Below are 21572 nucleotides of genomic sequence, written 5' to 3'. Positions count from 1 at the left end.
CTTAGATTTTTGTCTCTTCCCTGATTTGGGATTTTTTTGGAATTTAACTCTTTGCTGTTAATCTTTGTTACTGCAGTGAAAAGGTTGCAATGGTGAGCCTTGGGTGGTAAGCTGCTTGATACAAGGGCCACCAAGGGTACTATGCTAGGGGGCCGAACCTGGACAAGAGAACCTGTAGCAACTGCCGGAGTATCCATATCAGCTCTTGCACATATTAATACCCTGTGAATAACGTCCAGGATCACCAACAGAAACAAATGACGTCTGTTTACAACCAAGATCCTGAACACTTTGATGACCTGTAACCCCATATGCCTGTTAGTTTTGTGCAATTTGTTGGGTGGGTGATACTGAAGGCTGATGTCCATATTCAAATCGGAGACTCTCCTTGAGGGTTGTACGACCGGAGTTCGTGATAAGTGTGGCATTGGCTTTAACTTTGAGTATTCAAAAATTGGAAGTGTGTGATGATGAGAATAAGAGTGTGGGAAGAGGAATAGCAGCGACAACAGCAACCATGCTTTGCTGTATTTTTTTTTAATCTCCCTTTGGCAAATTTCCATGTACTGTTGCAAAATGCGCATTGACATCGGTGTTATCTTCATTCTTTTTTTTTCAGGTACTAGAGCCGGACAAAACTGCTGTTACTGCACCTCATCAGGTATGGCGACCAATGGATGCAGGTGAAGGTTGCCTTAGAGAACAAAATGGATTATGTAGGTCCCAAAACTTAAGGCCTTCAAGTCCGAAACAAAGCAGACGCCTTGTATCATCACATTTAGACGAAGAATTTGTAGAGAATTTCCATAGGGCAACCGTTCCAACATGGCATCCAGCAAGTAAATAATCATGAGGGGGCGTAGCCGACTACTCCACTGTCAAAGGAATGCTGCTTTTTTTTTTAGCTACCGTGCCTCAACATTGACATTTGAAGACATGCTCCAATATTAGAAAACAAGGATTAGTGCCTTCGATGTGCATATAAATTGTTCTTACCGCACAGAGCTGTCATGTGATTGATGGTTTTCCTCTATGTTTCTAAATTGTTAGTAAAAGAAAATACTGCCGTGAATTTGGCCTAACTTACTAATGCTATATTTTTGAAATTTCTTGTAGGATTGGCACTACTGGTATGAATCAACTTGGTGAACCATAATGCAAGCATTAGCGAAGACTACTAGCCACTGGAAACGTGAGATTCTGAATCTGGTTAACAGATTTCCCGGTGTATTACCGCCAATTGCAGCATATCTGGTACATACAACATAGAGGTAAAAGAATGATGTGATAGAGACTGTTGGGAATGCTTCTGATATGGACTTGCTGCAGGGCCCTGTAAACTGGATATCCAAAGGACTTTGGACACTATTTTGGTGGCTGATTCTCAAACTTCTTGATTGAGGGGTCCGCACGAATAGCAGCATGATCCTTCTTACAAAGTCCCCCAATTGGTAAATGAATTTATCTACAATTTCAAGCCTTTATAGTACATTATTGTTGTCTGGATATGCAAAACCACCATACTGTTCTAAAGTGTTTTCTATGACAGATGGGTCATTAGTAACCAAACTTCCCCAACTGTTCTTCAATATGTGAAGGTCTCACAATTAGTGAACAATGCGTAGCAAGCCCGCTATTGAAGAATTGCCAAAAAAAGATCTAATAACGGTCCACTGGAAAACTAGGCCTTCTTTTGTATCACCTTCTTATTGCTTGTTTCTCACTCTAAAACGCGATTCGGAATCGCAATTGAGATGCGAGAATTTTCTTTCTATTTTGTTGCTATTTCTTTGCTCCACTGTAAGAACTTCTGCCTCTATCTTGATGCATAGCTTTATTCAAACAAGCTGACAGTTGATTTCTTGCAGGGTTCTTGTGTATCAACAAAATTGACTGGTTAATTCCATCATTTATCATGAGCCTATAAGCTGCATCGACAACAGCAAAGGGATGTGGACTTAAATCAACAAATGCTGCGCCTTGGTGTAGAAACAGAAGCCATTGTGGAATTGGTCTCTCTGGTTCCATTCTTTTTAACAGAACAATTTTCTTTCACATTTTGCCATGTGCTTCAATGTATATACATAGAGAGAAAGTAGGGGTTAGGATCCTTGGGATTCTTGGGGATGGGTTGGATTTGGTTAAAATGCCAATTTTTGTAATTATGTATGTTTTTTGGATAATCTTATGATTTTCAATGAATGAAAATTGGTGTTTCTTGTAGCAAGACAAAGATCTCTCTTTGCATTTTAGAGACCTTATATACGATGAATTAATCATATGCTATGTAAATGGTGGACAATGCTTGAATAAATGAATGAAATAAACAAAACTATGGATGAAGATTTCTTTGTAATAATCCAATATTAGTTTGAATATCAATTTAATTACTAATAACAAATCAACAAAAAAAAACAAATTAATCTATAATTCATTTAAAATTACTTGGATATCAACTCTAACATTCATTTGGAAATAAAAATCGATTAGAGTTTTAATCATTAGTAAAAATAAATAATTAAGATTAAATTGACAATTGGAATTAAACTTAATTTGAAATTAAAATCAAATTAAAAATAAAAAAAAGTCAAGATATTAAAATCCGTTTTATACTGATGAATGTATGCAAATGCAAAAATAAAAGAAAAAATGGAAAAATTTCAGGATCAAAATCGGGGTATGACAGTTGCCCCTATTTAAGTATCTTCAACTAGAGAATATGAAGCAGGACACTCTTCATATGATCATAGTGGGAGATGGTTAAATATTAAGAAGACCCGGATTTTGATCCTGAATCCCTATGACATGATGTGACATGATATGATATGATATGATATGACATGATATACACGGATGCATGATTCTTTTATTTTGTAATTTTTATCTACTAGGGATATAGTGGACCCTTGACAGGGGATGCTACTAGACAAACCAATATGTGGAGAATACTGATGATCCACAGGGAGACAGACAAATGGTAAGTAACAACTTGCTGGGGAAACAGTCCTGCTGGAGAATCAGACACACACTGGGGAGTATTCAAAGTGAGATTTGATAAACGACACTTAGAATACAAGGGATTTCGGCAGTAAGTTCACATATGACTTACCAATCCCGAATAAAGGAAAAGGTGCTACAACAGGTTCATATATGACCTGACAACGCTGGGGAATACTCATGGAGAAAAACTCTTCAGAACAGGTTCATGTATGACCTGACACCGGAATAAGGGTTCAACAACAGGTTCATACATGACCTGAATGGTATTGAACAAACAGAGAAAAATCTTCAGAGCAGGTTCAAGTATGACCTGACACCGGAATAAGGGTTCAACAACAGGTTCATACATGACCTGAATGGTATTGAACAAATAGGGAAAGAATCTTCAGAACAAGTTCAAGTATGACCTGACATCGGAATAAAAGCCCAACAACAGGTTCAAACATGACCTGAATAGTATTGAACAAAAATTGGAAAAACTCTTCAGAGCAGGTTCAAGTATGACCTGACCCCGGAATAAAAGCTCAACAACAGGTTCAAACATGACCTGAATAGTATTGAACAAAAATTGGAAAAACTCTTCAGAGCAGGTTCAAGTATGACCTGACCCCGGAATAAAAGCTCAACAACAGGTTCATACATGACCTGAATGGTATTGAACAAAAATTGGAAAAACTCTTCAGAGCAGGTTCAAGTATGACCCGACCCCGGAATAAAAGTTCAACAACAGGTTCATACATGACCTGAATGGTATTGAACAAAAGTTGGAAAAACTCTTCAGAGCAAGTTCAAGTATGACCTGACCCCGGAATAAAAGCTCAACAACAGGTTCAAACATGACCATGAATAGTATTGAACAAAAAAATCGGAAAAACTCTTTAGAGCAGGTTCAAGTATGACCTGACACCGGAATAAAGCTCAACAACAGGTTCAAACATGACCTGAATAGTATTGAACAAAACTGGAAAAACTCTTCAGAGCAGGTTCAAGTATGACCTGACCCCGGAATAAAAGCTCAACAACAGGTTCATACATGACCTGAATGGTATTGAACAAAAATTGGAAAAACTCTTCAGAGCAAGTTCAAGTATGACCTGACCCCGGAATAAAAGTTCAACAACAGGTTCATATATGACCTGAATCGTATTGAACAAAAGGAAAAAACTTCAGAGCCGGTTCATGTATGACCTGACACCGGAATAACAACAATTGAACTCTGACCGTAAGCAATGGACTACAACCAGCTTTTAACGGATTTTGCCAACAACAATTGGACTTGAAAATGACTGCGAAAACCGGATGTTGGTTTAAGGATACCAAAGACAATCTGGAATTAGAGGTCAAAGGATCTAGGATCGACAACAAGACCTGGGTCAATGCAAAATGAGCACGAAGTACATTTCGGCTATGCATGATTTGAATTTCCTTTTATGCATGATATATGAATGATCATGATTATGAGAATGCAGACACTAGGCAGACTGGGAGTTCGTAAAGGCTTTTGATGGAAGCTCATGATTCCTCAACACCGAGAACTCAACCAAATATTTTATGATAGATGTTGCCAAAGGAGGATTCTATCCAGCTTGATAACCACAACTTTGCCAATGGGATACTTTTGGAGGATTAATGAATCGTGCTAGCATAATTTTCGGGCACTCATCTTAAACTCAATAGTTGTTGACGTATGGCAGAATTTGTTTGAGCAGTTTGAAAGCATGAAGGGGGTTCTTCCCCTCTGTGGCTCATCTTGCCCCTATTTATTGGGTCTTTGAAAATGTTCACCTTGAAAGTGGGTTTGGAAACAACTTTCCATGAGACTACCTCGAGATGGCTTGTCCCAAGTGTTTGAAACTTGCAATGGTCTGAACTTAACTAACCAAATGTTGGAATGGTAGACTCTTGATTGACTTTCCTTGGAATAGTTGGACTCATTGAGCTCTGAGGTGGCTTACCCCGGTCTAAGTCTTGAAGCAAATTACTTTTGGCTAACTGAACCTTGGAGTGATTGGATTTACTGAGCTCTGAGGTGGCTTGCCCCGGTCTGATTCTTGAAGCAGATTACTCTTGGCTAGATGACCCTTAGGGTGACTAGCTCGAATTAACTGATGCTCAAAGTGATTTGCCCTTGACTAGACTTCTTTCACTCCATCAAGTTCCTCAACTGTGTATTGAATTTCTTTGATGCTAAGTGTTGACTCGCAAATAAGATTGTTCATTCAAAAATGGTAATTTTAATTCAATGCTTATGCAAAATTTGAAATCAAAATTTATTGATATGAACGGGTGAAATACAGTGAACGAGTCGTTGATAAGAACACAATGGTGATCAAGTCATTCACAGTATGCAAGTTGGTGCCATCAAATGATTAACAAAAATCGTTTGGAGTCAAGTTAACACAACCTTGTTATAGTATGCTTTCAAAATAAACCCTACCTCAATTAGGTCTTTTAAGGGTTGTAACGTGGTCTGGTTCGCGATTTCTTGAAACAAAAGGATATAAGGCTCAAAATTTGTTTTTACCCACCCCTTCTTCTTGATGATCTCCAGTTCCTATGTTCAGTTAATTCGATACACGTATTCGACTTCCAAGAGGGTTCGAAAGTGTGATGAGGGTTCAAGACGAATTTTTCTTGAAATGGCAGTCACCTTTTTTTTTTGTTGAGGATTTTGGTGACCTCTTTTGATTGATCTTCTTTATCCCTAATTTTGCCTGGACCGCTTCTCTGAAGCTTTTGGTCCATCGGGATGCCCTAACTTTTGCCTAAGTCATTTTGTGGTATTTGACCTAGTGGGCTTTTTTTATTTTTTAAAGGTATTGACTGCCACATTATTGGTGGATAAGGATCAACCAACACTAATTTTAGCTTTTCTTAACTTCTTCGACACTTCAACATGTGCGCGAAGGATAACATGTGGTTGAACCTAATTGGAGGGTGTTCATATGAACGATTTTTTTTGAAAGATCGAATGCACGATCAAACTATCTGAACATAACTACCCTGCCCCAGGTTAAGATTAAGGGTTTTAGATCCGAAATAAACACCAACTTCTAGGCTCAAAGTGGTTGACTAGGGATTAACTCCTTATAACTTCAGTGTTTGGGGATTTGAAACAACGCCTTACATCATCGACAAGGTTTTACTCAGAAGCATACCACAACAATTTCAAGTGTTTTATTTTCATCATCCTCCTTCCAATCTTTGTTAACACAATAGTTTGATAAACAAAAGTGAATGAGAGGAGAATTTTTGTTTTTTAAGATAAATGAAAAACGAGTGAATACGAATGGATCAATTCAAAAGATGCATAAACATTTCATTAATCTTACCAATTCAAATAAAACAACAATGTTTAAAAGCAAATAACAACCAACATGCAAAGAAACTACAAAAGAAGTGTTGAAACAACCAAATGATTGCCAGCTTTAGGGAATTGATTTCTTCAAACTTGAAGATTGGGATCAACCAGCTTTTTGACATGATGATCTTCAAATTCTTTTCTTTCAATCTCATCGTTGAACGCAACCTTCTTGAATCCACTACTCACTTCTCCTTTTCTTTCATTGGTATGGGTCGTGACATTGGAAATCCAAGGCGGTATCTCAATGCTCTTACCAGGAAACAATGATAGCTCATTAGCCACATCCCTGACATCTTCCTTGTGGAACAAAACCTTGAGGGTTTTCAAGGGTCCTTTCCCTTTCTCATTACCTGACCCAGAAATCAAGGTATATGTACTTGAGCCTTCCTCCTTGAGTGTTGGTGACCATATGTTAATCAATCCTTGCAGCTTGAGCTTAAAACTCTTGCATTCCTCGATGGAGTGCCCCATTGTTCCGGTATGGTAGCCGCATTTGACCTTCGGGTGATCTTCTTCAAAGATTAAGCTCTTTTTGTTAATCAACCCTCGCGCCAAGGCTTTCAACGCTAAGCAAGAATCCAGGTCATGTCCCAATGCTCCTTTATGGAATTCACATGTTGCATTTGGATTGTACCATGGCAGGTATGGTGACACAGGTGCGAGAGCTCGAGGGGTCACCAAAGCATTTTGGATCAGTTGCGGGTAGAGCTTGCTCTATGGCACCGGAATCGAGTCATTGTGATCCTTGTTCCTCTTGTTCTGATTCTGATTTTTGTTCTGAACCTGACTTTGGTGATTTTGAGGAGAAATAGCCAGAGGATGTTGATGATGACGTCTTGAGGGAGGTCTATATACTGGTAAATGAGGAGTTGCCACATGGAATTTCCCTTGACTTGGGGTAACACCAAATGGATGTGGGGTAGTAGCTCTCTTTGTTGCAGCAGTGTATATTGGGTGACCCTCTTTTCTCAACAAGACTTGCAGGGTTTCCAAGACCCATCTCATTTGGCTCTTCAAAAGATTAAGTTCCTCCTTCAGCGCTTCTTGGCTTTTCCTTAGCTCGTCCATCATCCCCTGAGACATGGTTCTTTGCTCTTCGCGTGTTGAGAATCACTTTGCTTCACGGACAAAAGATGGATGAGTTTTTTTTGGTATTTTGTCTGGAGAATGACATGCATTATGATGCGATGCAAATGCAATGAATGAATGCAATGCAAGCCATGCATATTTGTGTTTTTCATACACGGGTTCAAAAGTCTGAGGTACTGATGAATCTGATTGTTTTCCAAGAATAGGTTCTCACCGGGTATGATCTAGGGTTTTGTTACAAAGGATCCCCAGAGTCATTGATTCACAAGAATATTTGACGCTTACGGGAAATACTTTCCGGTCGTCAACTCCATCAAGGGAATCTATTCTGGGTGAGGTTCTCGTACCGACTCTTACGAAGTATACACCTCGCGAGTCCGTACTACGCAACCATCGACTGGGTTTTAGACGGGGTACTCAGAGTCATGGATTCAAAAGACTGTTTGACGCTTACGGAAAATACTTTCCGGTCATCAACTCCATCTGGAGAATCTATTCTGAGCGAGGTTCTCGTATTGATCCTTACGAGGTATCCACCTCGGGAATCCATACTACGCAACCATCATTTCTAGTTGGCCAAAGGTTTAATGTTCTAAAAGGTCCTTAGAGTCATGGACCCTTTTGAAACATCGAAGCTTACGAGGTATACACCTCGGGCGACAATATTTGCAAAAGAATCTACTCTAAGTGAGGTTCTCGTACCGACTCTTACGAAGTATACACCTCGGGAGTCTGTACTACTCAACCATCGTCCTATCTTATGTTTTTTCACTCTAGACTCGGGTGTAGAGTCTTTCCCACATGGTTTGCAATCAAATACCCAAGTACCAATAATCACAATAGAACCAATATCCAACAGATATAACAATAAAGATGATAAAACAATAAAGAAAAGCCACATAATTAAACAAACAAAGGCACACAAACGTCCTAACTAGGCTTGACTCGCTTAGGATTTGGTTTTCCCCAGCAGAGTCGCCATCTGTCGCACCTCGAAAAAAATGGGGATACGACTTCAAAGCGAAGCGCGATCGCATGCTCGCAATGATGGACTGAACAGAGTCGCCACCGAACTTTATTTATTCCTAAAAAGGAAAGGGGAAATATCGATAAAACCCAAGACACAAGAAAAGGATAAGATATGGTCATCGCAACCAATATCAGGGTTCGGGAGTCGATTATGCAAGGGGAAGGTATTAGCACCCCTCACGTCCGTTGTACTCAACGGGAACCATTAGGTCAGTTGTGTGCATTAATGTTAGTTTGAAATGTTAGGCTTTTCGAATTATTAGGTGGGAAAGAAAGAATAAAAGAAAGAAGAAATGTTTTTGGATTTTTGACGAAGGACTAAACCTAAGTTTTTTTATTAATGGGCCTGACAAGATTTATAAATCCTGCTCCTACGTATCTCAAAAGAGAAATCAAGGCTTACGTAGTTCTGGGTAGAAAAATGTTTGTTTGTTGGTCGATTTTAGCGAAAGCTATATTGTATTAATCGACAAAAACATCGTTTTACCCAAAACAGATGAGGAGTGGACGCATACCACACATCGGACGGATTTATAGATCTACATTCGGAAAAGCGTCACTTATCTCGACTCAACAATTGTGGCCGAAACATTGTTTTGTATCACTTAAGACAAGATACCTTTCGTTTATGAAAAGGTTTTTGATTAATCGCACGGCGACGAGAAAAAAGTTTGATTGGTTGGATGTATTTTGAGTGATGGCGAGAACTTGGATGAGCGAGATATACATCTCGAATCCTAGCCTCAGGAGTGCATGGTATACACCATGTTCCATTTCCATCTTTATTGAGAAAGGTTAAGATAGGAATTAAGTATTTTGGAATTTGATTGAGAAAGGGTTTGAAGAAACCGCATTGACAATTTTAGGCGATGGCGAGAGTTAAGATTGGCGAGGCATACGTCTCGAATCTTAACCTCAGGAGTGCATGGTATACACCATGTTCCATTTCCACCTTTATTGAAAAAGTGTTAAATAAGATTTAGGTATCTTAGATTTGATTGAGAAAGGGTTTGACGAAACCACATTAACAATTTTAGACGATGGCGAGAGCTAAGATCGGCGAGGCATACGTCTCGAATCTTAACCTCAGGAGTGCATGGTATACACCATGTTCCATTTCCACCTTTATTGAAAAAGTGTTAAATAAGATTTAGGTATCTTAGATTTGATTGAGAAAGGGTTTGACGAAACCACATTGACAATTTTAGACGATGGCGAGAGCTAAGATCGGCGAGGCATACGTCTCGAATCTTAACCTCAGGAGTGCATGGTATACACCATGTTCCATTTCCACCTTTACTGGAAAAGTGTTTAAATAAGAATTAAGTATTTTGGTTTTGTTGTGAAAATGACTTGACCTAGATCAAGTATTGATGGACGTTTAAGAAATTTGAATGAGAGCTCGAGAAGACAAAGTGGATAAATTTGGATGATGGCGAAAGCTAGGATTGGCGAGATATACATCTCGAATCCTAGTCTCAGGAGTGCGTGGTATACACCGCGTTCCACTTCCATCTTATTGAAAAGTCTTTAGATATGAATTAATATTTTTTGAGTTTTTTTATCAGAAAAAATGGCTTGACGTTGGATCAAGCATTTGATGAAGTTTGAGGGAAACAGAAAAGAATAGGAGGGAAAGGTGAATTGATTTGTTTATTGAGAAAATACTCGACGTTGGATCGAGTCATTTATTTTTGTATTTTTTGAAATTGTCGATTTTATTCTTGTGTTAGTAGCTAAAACAAATAGAGAAATAAAACAATACAAAATTATATACACGTTGGGGGAGTGGGGTACATTTTGTCGAATGGGGATTCAAAAAATCATGAAATAATTAAATCGGGCCCAAACAACAAATGATGCGAAATATGAGTGTAAGTGCAAGGGAACCGGCTCATTGTAAGAAAGCCCAAGAGTAAGCTATGTGAGGTTGATGGCGATGCTTAAAAAGCAATCGACTTACAAGGGTATGGAAAATGGGCTCGATATTGAATCGAGAAAAGAAATGATTTTTATAGTTTTAAAATGGTTTTGCATGCATGATGAACTTAATAAAAAAACATAGACATAAAAAATATTAAAAGAAACAAAATGCTAAAAGAAAATGAAATACCAAAGAATGCTACATATGAGTATTGAACCCACTCCACCTGAGACTATGGCAACCACTCCTCTCCACCAGGCCACTCATGACTAGTCATTATTTACAACAACCATTTGAGTATATAAACCAGAAAGGATTGGAACAAAAATATTAAAAAATAAAAAAACTAAAATAATAATGAAAGATCTGTTGGATTACCCAAAAGAAACCCAGCCTAGTAAATTAATAGGGAAGACAAACAAACAAGACATTAATGTACACTATTAAATAAAAAAGACAAACAAACAAGACATTAATGTACACTATTAAATAAAAAAACAAAGAAAGACTAAACGTATAAATTTTTTAAATGGCTTTTATGTGGTTTAAATAAATGAAAGAAAAGAAAAAAAAATGGGAGGAATAGTAACAGAAACTCATCGTTCTCACTCCCTCAATCTCACTTCTGGTCACTCTCGCTTCTCTCCCGCTCACTCAAAATTCTCTCAATCTCCCAATCGCATCCTCAAACTCACAACACTCGCAATAATCTCTCCTTCATTCGCTCATCCTCAACCTTCCTCAAATTTCACTCTACATGCAAACAGAGACAAAGGTTTTAACGAGATTTAAACAGGATAAAACTCACCTTCGGCGAGGATTCCTGCGGTGGCGGTGAGTTTGCAAGCTTCTGATTTCGTCTCTCTTGTGGTTTTCTTTGATTTTTTTTTTTGGGATTAGGGTTTATCGTATCTTTTCCGCCGTTTCCTTTTTTTTCCTCCCCCTGTTCTCACTGATTTGCTATCTTCCTTTTATGCTCCAGATTAGGGTTTTCGGATGTGGCCTCTAGAGCTCAAAGAAGAAAATTTCCAGAAGTCTTTTTGATGCTCAGAAGTGCTTTTATCTTGTTTCACGCTACACTTCCGGAAACGGTACCTTGAACTCAAACTTTCTCTTAGATTTTTGTCTCTTCCCTGATTTGGGATTTTTTTGGAATTTAACTCTTTGCTGTTAATCTTTGTTACTGCAGTGAAAAGGTTGCAATGGTGAGCCTTGGGTGGTAAGCTGCTTGATACAAGGGCCACCAAGGGTACTATGCTAGGGGGCCGAACCTGGACAAGAGAACCTGTAGCAACTGCCGGAGTATCCATATCAGCTCTTGCACATATTAATACCCTGTGAATAACGTCCAGGATCACCAACAGAAACAAATGACGTCTGTTTACAACCAAGATCCTGAACACTTTGATGACCTGTAACCCCATATGCCTGTTAGTTTTGTGCAATTTGTTGGGTGGGTGATACTGAAGGCTGATGTCCATATTCAAATCGGAGACTCTCCTTGAGGGTTGTACGACCGGAGTTCGTGATAAGTGTGGCATTGGCTTTAACTTTGAGTATTCAAAAATTGGAAGTGTGTGATGATGAGAATAAGAGTGTGGGAAGAGGAATAACAGCGACAACAGCAACCATGCTTTGCTGTATTTTTTTTAATCTCCCTTTGGCAAATTTCCATGTACTGTTGCAAAATGCGCATTGACATCGGTGTTATCTTCATTCTTTTTTTTCAGGTACTAGAGCCGGACAAAACTGCTGTTACTGCACCTCATCAGGTATGACGACCAATGGATGCAGGTGAAGGTTGCCTTAGAGAACAAAATGGATTATGTAGGTCCCAAAACTTAAGGCCTTCAAGTCCGAAACAAAGCAGACGCCTTGTATCATCACATTTAGACGAAGAATTTGTAGAGAATTTCCATAGGGCAACCGTTCCAACATGGCATCCAGCAAGTAAATAATCATGAGGGGGCGTAGCCGACTACTCCACTGTCAAAGGAATGCTGCTTTTTTTTTTAGCTACCGTGCCTCAACATTGACATTTGAAGACATGCTCCAATATTAGAAAACAAGGATTAGTGCCTTCGATGTGCATATAAATTGTTCTTACCGCACAGAGCTGTCATGTGATTGATGGTTTTCCTCTATGTTTCTAAATTGTTAGTAAAAGAAAATACTGCCGTGAATTTGGCCTAACTTACTAATGCTATATTTTTGAAATTTCTTGTAGGATTGGCACTACTGGTATGAATCAACTTGGTGAACCATAATGCAAGCATTAGCGAAGACTACTAGCCACTGGAAACGTGAGATTCTGAATCTGGTTAACAGATTTCCCGGTGTATTACCGCCAATTGCAGCATATCTGGTACATACAACATAGAGGTAAAAGAATGATGTGATAGAGACTGTTGGGAATGCTTCTGATATGGACTTGCTGCAGGGCCCTGTAAACTGGATATCCAAAGGACTTTGGACACTATTTTGGTGGCTGATTCTCAAACTTCTTGATTGAGGGGTCCGCACGAATAGCAGCATGATCCTTCTTACAAAGTCCCCCAATTGGTAAATGAATTTATCTACAATTTCAAGCCTTTATAGTACATTATTGTTGTCTGGATATGCAAAACCACCATACTGTTCTAAAGTGTTTTCTATGACAGATGGGTCATTAGTAACCAAACTTCCCCAACTGTTCTTCAATATGTGAAGGTCTCACAATTAGTGAACAATGCGTAGCAAGCCCGCTATTGAAGAATTGCCAAAAAAAGATCTAATAACGGTCCACTGGAAAACTAGGCCTTCTTTTGTATCACCTTCTTATTGCTTGTTTCTCACTCTAAAACGCGATTCGGAATCGCAATTGAGATGCGAGAATTTTCTTTCTATTTCTTTGCTCCACTGTAAGAACTTCTGCCTCTATCTTGATGCATAGCTTTATTCAAACAAGCTGACAGTTGATTTCTTGCAGGGTTCTTGTGTATCAACAAAATTGACTGGTTAATTCCATCATTTATCATGAGCCTATAAGCTGCATCGACAACAGCAAAGGGATGTGGACTTAAATCAACAAATGCTGCGCCTTGGTGTAGAAACAGAAGCCATTGTGGAATTGGTCTCTCTGGTTCCATTCTTTTTAACAGAACAATTTTCTTTCACATTTTGCCATGTGCTTCAATGTATATACATAGAGAGAAAGTAGGGGTTAGGATCCTTGGGATTCTTGGGGATGGGTTGGATTTGGTTAAAATGCCAATTTTTGTAATTATGTATGTTTTTTGGATAATCTTATGATTTTCAATGAATGAAAATTGGTGTTTCTTGTAGCAAGACAAAGATCTCTCTTTGCATTTTAGAGACCTTATATACGATGAATTAATCATATGCTATGTAAATGGTGGACAATGCTTGAATAAATGAATGAAATAAACAAAACTATGGATGAAGATTTCTTTGTAATAATCCAATATTAGTTTGAATATCAATTTAATTACTAATAACAAATCAACAAAAAAAAACAAATTAATCTATAATTCATTTAAAATTACTTGGATATCAACTCTAACATTCATTTGGAAATAAAAATCGATTAGAGTTTTAATCATTAGTAAAAATAAATAATTAAGATTAAATTGACAATTGGAATTAAACTTAATTTGAAATTAAAATCAAATTAAAAATAAAAAAAGTCAAGATATTAAAATCCGTTTTATACTGATGAATGTATGCAAATGCAAAAATAAAAGAAAAAATGGAAAAATTTCAGGATCAAAATCGGGGTATGACAAGACCCATCTACTAAGTGGAGACCTTTTTGGAGTTACTGATGTTACACAAGTTATTTGTGGTTAGGCATTACTTTCTCTGATTTGGGGTCCGAGAAGCTGAGGACCAAATCAGAATTAAAAAGAAAAATAGAAAAAATGAGGGCCATCAGATCTCCCTCATTAATTGAGGTGGCAAATCTGATGGCCAAGCGCGCGTGTTCCACCTTGTGTCTTAGTCAATACACTGCAGACTTGGTAATTAAAAGGAAAGGTTGAGATTAAAACGTTTCAAACAGATCAGATAGCCAGGAGACGTTTCAACATATCATCGGAGCCCTAGCTCCGGTTGTCTTCTCTAGTGGACCTCACCGGACTGGTCCACCACCAACCATCAAGAAAATGAAAAGTAAGGACACTATTTTAAAGAGAAAAAGCTCGGGAGCTCGAATCTGGCCTCAATTTTATCTAATTCGAAATATATTGAGAGATATGGGGAATTGAATTTTGAGGTACACGATTTGAGTTGCTTCGATTTGACCTCAAAGCAACTCAATCTTGTTGCATACATTGGTAGGACTTCAGACAACCAGTAAACAAAGAGAATAGTGGAGAGTTGAGAGAGAAACAAAGGCTTGAAGTTTTGGAAAAATCACCTTCTGGTTGCAGTGATTTGGCTTGATCTCAATGTTAATCCACTTGGTTATTACTCCCCTTGCTTGCAGTGATCAATTGAGATGAAAATGACAATGAATGCTTGGAGTTTCAATCCCAAAACAGAATGGGGAATTCAAACTCGATTTCAAAGAAATTTTCAAGGAATTCTATGGAGTAGGGCTCTGAGTTTGCTTGGCAAGGCTTGGGCAATGTGTGTGTATCATTTTTGAAGCAATGCACTTGTATTTATAGGCTATGGAATTCAATTTTGCATCATTTGAAAATTGAGCCCAAAAATAGCAATGTTGTACATGGGTGCATGGGCATTGAATTAGGCCCAACCAATTATGCAATCCATTTCCAATTCACGTGCAATTGATGTTGAAGTCATTACATGGAAGGATGCAAAAGGAATTAACCACCTGAGTGCAAAAGTTGCCAAACACAAGCCCAATAAAGGAACCATGTGCAAGTCCCTCAATTTTTATCCAAATGAAGTGATCTTGGATGATTTGGAAATGTGTCATTAAGGGGAACAACTTTGATTTTGAACACTTTTCCATTTGGATCTTGGATAATGATTAATTTTGAGGTGGAAGTTGGAGAAATCAAACATAGTTGAAAATTTTGTAAGTACAAAGTCAAATGACCACTTCTTCCACCTTGAATAACTTTTGCTATGAGCTTCCAATGAATATGGTTTCTTCACCAAAGTTGTATCTCTTCCATTCTTATTCAAGTTGGTCATAAATTTGACATCATTTGGATTTTGCATGAGGGAGTTATGGATTTTAGAAGTTGAGGAAAATTGCTTGTTTAATGGTAATGGCTCAAAATGACCTATAATGTTTCCTCTTGGCACATGCCCTTTAAAGTTGAATTTTACATTTATCAAAGAAGAAAAGTTGGATATGACATCTTTAAATTGATCATGAAACTTGTATGGTCTTCATATCATAATAATTGAGCAAGTTATTGCTTGTTCAATGGTAACGGCTCAAAATGACCTATAATGTTTCCTCTTGGCACATGCCCTTTCAAGTTGAATTTGACATTTATCAAAGAAGAAAAGTTGGATACGACATCTTCAAATTGATCATGATACTTTTATGGTCTTCATATCATAATAATTGAGCAAGTTATGGTCCTTGGAAGTTGACCTCATAACTAGGGCACATACAAAATGACATATAATCTTTCACCATAAAGATGACTTTCCAAGAAAAATTAGATTTTGATGCCAACATGAAAGTTGTTTGTAATGTCATAAGGAGTAACTTTGCTCTTGGAATAATTTTCATATGACAAAATGTGTAGGAGATAGGGTCTAGGGAACCCTAGATTTGACTAGTTGACTTTCTCTGGTCAACTTCTTTGAACCAACTTGCAAACTTGAAGTTCTATTGATCTTTAGGGATCATGGAGGATCATATATGAATAAGATGATGTATAATGAAGTATCCATTGAAATATTTGACCAATTATTGAAGAAACTTGTTGAGGAAGTCACACAAGATACCCAAATGAATTAGGGCTTCCAAGGCAAACAAACTTCAAACTCTTGATGAATTCTTGGTCAAAATGACAACTAATGAACATGGGGATCCATACATAATGTTTAGAACCAATATGAACCTTTCCTTTATTGATCTCTTTGCCACGAGGGTCTCAAACCCTAGTTGTGAGCTTGATAAGGCACATGTGAACTCACACACTACCTACAAAAGAAATGAAGCTACACTAGACATATTTTTGGTATTTTGATTAGTAAACAAAGAAAAATAAAGTATGATACAATCAAATGTGATTGGTGATCTCTTCCAATGAAAACACAATGAATGAGAGGTAAGGAGGATACCAAGGTGTGATCCCAAAGCCAATGCAAATGATGAGATAGCATGAGGGATCTTAGGGTCAAAATTGGGGTCTTACACTTAGTAGTTCAGTTCCTTGCCTTCAAAATTATAAACTCTGGTAGTGATACCTTTCCTAGAAGTTTGTGAATGTTGAGACTCCTTTTTTCATCCTTGAAGGGTTGTGTACCCTAGCAAACCAATCTATCTTCCTTTGTTTTAGTCGTAGTTGTTCGAACTACGATTGCTCTGATTTTCTCATTACACGACTAGAATACGTAGGCACGAGGGTTCGAATCCTCCACGAGCATACTTATTTATTCCTCCTTCTGTCTTAGGGCGCCATCCATACCTTTCATGATCCTTGATCTACCTTCAATCATAAATAACTCACCCTAGTGACGTATCGTTTCTTTGAAACCGAAATACATTTTTCTTTGGAATTCCATATACACCCTTTTAGGACCATATAGTGGCAATTTGAATTTGTACCTAGAGTTATTTGGATCGTATCCAGACATTTTATTCCCTCTTTTTCGGCCAATAAGCTTGTTTCCCTCTATGGTACAAATTCCATTTCTCCTATGGATTCCAATGTATACCCTGACCTTTGGTTTCAAATTACACTTCTTTAGTCACTTGTTACCAAATATTCAATCATGTGACTTTGGTCATTCACTCCATTTATTTCCATGATGCATTCATATTCTACCTTCATTAACTGCATGTGATATACCCTCTTATTTTGAGCCAAATACATTATCCCTTTGAGCTCCATATTGTATCTCTTTGTGAACCATGAGCTATTTATGTTGTAAAACCAAACAATTAATTCCTTTCTTTTCGGTTATTCTAACAGTGACACCATGTCGTAGGTGTTAGACGGTGTGGCTAGTGATCGAGAGGGGGGTGAATAGATCACCTCCTTTGAATTTAACGGATTTGAAATTTTATCAGAGTTTTCAAAGTTGGCGGAAAAATCAGTCCCGAATCGACTTCCGTCTATTCTGAACCGCTACTAGAAAGCCGGACACACAAGTTTAATTGCTGGATTTTAATGAGAATGACAGAACCAATTCACACCAGAATTATAACTAATTGAATGCACTTATCATTAAAGTCTATTTCCAATGAATAAAATCTAGCTAACCGTTTTATCAAACAGTTGGTGTGTATGTGCTCAATGTTAAACAGCAATGAAATTTGATTAAAGTTTTCTTGCCACTGTTGTCTTGAAAAAGAAGCAATCACCACACACTAACTAAAATTGCGAAAACAGTTTGAAAAACGTAAAGAGGAATAAGGTAAGAGTACGATACGCAGAGATTTGGTAAGGAAGTTCCCCACGTCGTCCTCGCGTGTGGGTACGTCTCCCTCTCAATTTCAAATGAAATTGAGAACTTTGATTATCAATTATTGCCGAATCCGTTGATACAAGGTTATGATACAAAGACAGAATTCTAAACTCTAAGAACCTCTTCTTGTATAAACCTTCACTTGATCTGAGCACAATCAAGATTTTCCTGCACAAAGTTGCAAACAATTCACCGGTTCCACGACCTGCTTGCGAAATCCCCCGATCTCCAAACGCAACGCTGCGGCTGAATATGTTCTGCAAATGTGACTCCCAAACCCTCAAGAACACTCCAGTTCTTGAAGGACAAACCAGTAGGTTTTTCCTAGAAACCCCCTTCAATCTTCGACTCAGCTAGATCCTCGATCGTTCCACTACAAACCACAGCTAGATCCTTGATCGTACCACTGAACGTTATCTCGATGCTTCTTTAATCCAAAGAACAAGAATGGTTATGTGTGAATGTTCTTGAAGAAAAGTGATTGAGAAGATGAAGAAGATGAAGTCTCTTTCAGGTTTCTAATTGCTCACAAACAATTGCTCCAACACTGCTTTTGATTTGTGTTCAATTGTTTTCTCTCAATGAATTCGTCATAATGCACTGCTGTTGTAACCTGTCTTTTATATGCTGCAAAACAGTTGCTGTTATAACATAAAACAGTCTTTTGTATTGATGCATGAGGGTGTGTATCGATACATACTGTAAGTAATGTGAATTTTGGTGAAGTTGATTATTCATGTATCGATGCAAAGGTCGTGTGTATCGATGCAAGTACTTATTACACTAGTATGTATCGATGCCTGGTGCGTATGTATTGATACACAGGCTGTTTCAATTTGTCATGTATCGATGCAGGGATCGTGTGTATCGATGCATAGAGTATTTTGTCTTCCATGTATTGATGCATGGCTCGTATGCATCGATGCATACTGAACAAAAAGGTTTTATGATTTATCTCATGCTGTATGTATCGATGCAGAGGCTTTATGTATCGATGCTTATTGACATAAAATGCATTTTAATTGTTATTTAAAGGGGAATATCAATGTAGGTTTGTATGTACAGATATGCAACAATATAGTGGGATGAAAAACATAATAAAACACACATGTATCATGTAATGCAATGCACAACCAACATTTGGATGATGATCACACAATTTGCTATCATTAAAAATTAATTCAAGGTAAGGAATTTTCTCACAAACTCCCCCTTTTTGATGATGGCAAATTCTTGGCAAGATGTGTGATGCTCCCCCTGAGTTTGTGCATATCTGCATTTTCTCCCCCTTTGTCAACATCAAAAAGAGGAAGAAACATATTTATCAAGGTAGCATAGTGTAGCAGGACATGGCAAGAAATGGATAACAGGCTATCAAACACATAGAATGAAGCTTCAAAGTAAAGGATCATTCACAAAGAATGAAGAATAAGGGCAATAACAAAATAGATAAGCAGAATTAGAGAAGCGTTTTAAAGATAGGAATGAGTTTAAGAGTTACATAAGCGAAACCATAGTGTGCAACAAAAGAAAAACTAGAGCAATAGGAGATGAAATGCTATGAGATGAAATGCAGGTGGGTTAATTTGGATTGTTGCCACCACAGGACTCCTCATCATGTCTGTCAGGATCTCGGGAGCTTGGCGGAGGCGGAGGAGGAGGCATTGTGTCAGGATTTTGGCCCATGAATGAGTATTGCCTAAATCTGTTCTGAACTTCAATGCTTCTAAAGCTGTCCATAATCCCAGGATTTTCACGGCAGTCATCCATAAAGCCGGACATTTCGTTGTAGAACACTTGATGCCATTTAACTAAGTCTTGGTGCCAAGCGTGTTGATTGTGATACATCCGTGTATGCTCATCATGCCAGTCCCGATGCTCGTTGTGCCATTCAGATTGTTGAACATGCCAGTACCGTGCTTCTTCATGGCGTTCTTTGTTGGCAATTTCCATCTGTTGAAGCATATGAGTGATGTCCGCATTTGGTGTTGAGGCTGAAGTACCACCGGAGAATGGAGGGGCTGTAGGTTCAGGTACGTAGTTGGTGGGAGACCACCTTCGTGGCACCCAATCTCCCCACCCAGTATTGGCTTCAGCTTGTGGTGCATCTGTTTCAGCCGCATCCTGCATCTCTTCATCAGGCTGATCTTCAGCAACATGGATGCGATCCGAAGGCATGTCAAAATTGTAAATTCTGGTTTTGGATTTTCTTTCGAAGAAATAGAAGCATTGGCGTTCCCTGTCCCACCGATATCCCATATGCGATAGAGTGGCAGAGTCAAATTCTTGAGCTGCAGATGGAGATAGGAGAGGCACAATAGGTATTGCAACTTTCCAAAACTTAAGAATTTTCATTATTTGAGAGGCATACCCTAGAGCCACAGTTTTGGAGCTGTCTCGTACATAAAATAGACGTTTTACAAAGTAGTTCGCCCAATTTAAGAGAATCTTATTTTGCAGAATGTAGAGAAGATGTATGCTAGGCCTATCCAACCGAGAGTGGCCACTGTTGGTTGGACGCAGAATGTGTGTAATGATCCAGTGAAGAATACGCGGAGTTTGCTTGATCATACCTGACGTGACGTGTTCATCCTCACTCAATGGTCTATCAATCTTTAGGATAGAAGGAGTAAAGTCCTTCATGTCAAATTCAGGATCAAAGTGCAGGTCATGCCAGGACTTGACAGCCATCGACGGAAGCGGCATTTGAAACACCGTTTCCCAATCAGAGGCTTCAAAGGTATATGTTCTGACTCCGATAGAACACCGGAACATATAGCCTCTACCAGTTTGCAAACTAGCATAAAAGGCCCTGATGAAATCCTCATGATACTCATCTTTTGTAGATAGAAAGGACCCAAGTCTTTGTGCATGTAAGAGTTCAACTACTTCATTTAGGTGCAGATGAACAACATCTGTTTTATCAAAGATATGAGGTTTCATTACCAACCTGGCCTTGAAGGATTCCTCAAATTCAGCAGCAATGGCAGGATGAAGAATGTCTAAGGCATTTGAAGGAACATCTGGTGGTTGCTGAGAAGTACCGGCTGCTTCCTTTCCCTTTCCTTTTCCTTTGGCTCTGGCTGGAATAGTGCGTGGAGGCATGGTGATGTGAGATTTAGGGTTTTACCAAGTTTGTGAGAGAGAGTGAAGATGAGGAGGATTAGGGTTAGCCATTGGTTTTGGGGTTTTTGAGGGCAGATGAGATGAAGTAATGAGATAGGAAGTGATATGATTGGATGATGTGTCGATGCATGAGAGAGAAAGAAATGCATTTAATTCAGATAGCATCAGTATGTATCGATGCAGATAGTCATGCGTCGATGCCAAGTATTCAAAATTGTCATGTGTATCGATACATGCGATGGATGCGTCGATGCCAAGTGTTTACAATTGCTCTGTGTATCGATACATGCGATGGATGCATCGATACATCCTGAAGCAGTTTTTGAAAAAATTGAATTTTTGAATATATGGATCGATGCAGGCTTCGGTTGTGTCGATGCATACTGATGCTGAACTAGTTTTTAATGAATTTTA

General features: G+C 38.4%; 2 long non-coding RNA genes across 6 annotated transcripts; both read left to right on the top strand.

Annotated features, from left to right (window-relative positions):
• The first annotated feature begins 43 nt into the window (after positions 1–43).
• Positions 44–13642, top strand: LOC127106333 (uncharacterized). Of its 4 annotated transcripts, none has more exons than XR_007795335.1 (5): positions 44–1022; positions 1117–1271; positions 1330–1451; positions 1550–1800; positions 1869–2136. It is a non-coding gene; the product is annotated as an uncharacterized LOC127106333 (long non-coding RNA). The 4 variants fall into 4 exon arrangements; XR_007795336.1 differs by having other exon boundaries at positions 45–1022; positions 1117–1254; XR_007795334.1 differs by lacking the exon at positions 1869–2136 and adding an exon at positions 13375–13642 and having other exon boundaries at positions 1117–1451.
• LOC127106334 (uncharacterized) lies at positions 11568–13288 on the top strand. 2 transcript variants are annotated; one of them, XR_007795338.1, is made up of 4 exons: positions 11568–12539; positions 12634–12788; positions 12847–12968; positions 13067–13288. It is a non-coding gene; the product is annotated as an uncharacterized LOC127106334 (long non-coding RNA). The 2 variants fall into 2 exon arrangements; XR_007795337.1 differs by having other exon boundaries at positions 12634–12968.
• Positions 13643–21572: the final 7930 nt, after the last annotated feature.

The sequence above is a fragment of the Lathyrus oleraceus genome, chromosome 7, assembly GCF_024323335.1.
Source record: "Lathyrus oleraceus cultivar Zhongwan6 chromosome 7, CAAS_Psat_ZW6_1.0, whole genome shotgun sequence".
NCBI classification, from domain to species: Eukaryota; Viridiplantae; Streptophyta; class Magnoliopsida; order Fabales; family Fabaceae; genus Lathyrus; species Lathyrus oleraceus.
Note: the sequence above shows the minus strand (reverse complement) of the source record. Positions and strands in the feature narration are given on the sequence as shown.